Below are 823 nucleotides of genomic sequence, written 5' to 3' on the forward strand. Positions count from 1 at the left end.
TGATAAATTTAAAAGTGCTTTCATTTGCTAAAAAAAAAATATTAACAAATCTTGTATACTGTCCCCTCTCAAAAGACCTGATATTTCTACCCAATTAGTGACAAAAGAGTGTTGTTTGCCTATTGTTAATGGATGCAAAATGTATGCTTTTGAATTAATTCGGATTGCACTTGGCCTGACCATTTTTAAAGTTAATAGGGTATATTCATGTTATGAAAAGCAAAACGTAGATTTTTCGTTGTGCTAATATATGTTCTATAAGTGCTGCTATTAGAAAGCACCTCTATGGCACCTGAACATTACTAACCACAACCGAAACGAGCCTATTCACTATATATAGGAATTATAAACCATAATTCGTAAACATTCGGCGAAATATTTTGAATACAGATAGCATTTACACTTCTCGCGTGGATTTTAAAAGTTTCAAAAGTTTTTTTTTGTGTTTTTTGAAAGATAAGCATGAGGAATATTTTGAGGAATATTTCTTTGCGTATTCTTGTCACCACCCTCATCCCCCCTCCCCTCCTCCTCCATCTCAACTGTCGCAAGGGTCAAAGATTTGTTTACTTTTATATCTCTGAACAAGAAGATTCCGAATGTCGGCTTAGACGGGGGAACCAAACTGACTGGGTCTCTGCAATGTTTTTCGTTTACCATCTGTTTAAGAGGAAAAAAATATATATTTTTGTTTGTTTGTTTGTTCAAGAAGTGGGCACTTCTTTTTAAGTTATGTTGATGTTGAATATTGATAATCTTGGTATAAAGATTTATACGTTCAACTGTACACGAGATGATAAGTCTTCATTATTTTGGGAGTCAG

The sequence above is a fragment of the Penaeus monodon genome, chromosome 31 (genome assembly GCF_015228065.2).
Source record: "Penaeus monodon isolate SGIC_2016 chromosome 31, NSTDA_Pmon_1, whole genome shotgun sequence".
In the NCBI taxonomy this organism is placed as follows: domain Eukaryota; kingdom Metazoa; phylum Arthropoda; class Malacostraca; order Decapoda; family Penaeidae; genus Penaeus; species Penaeus monodon.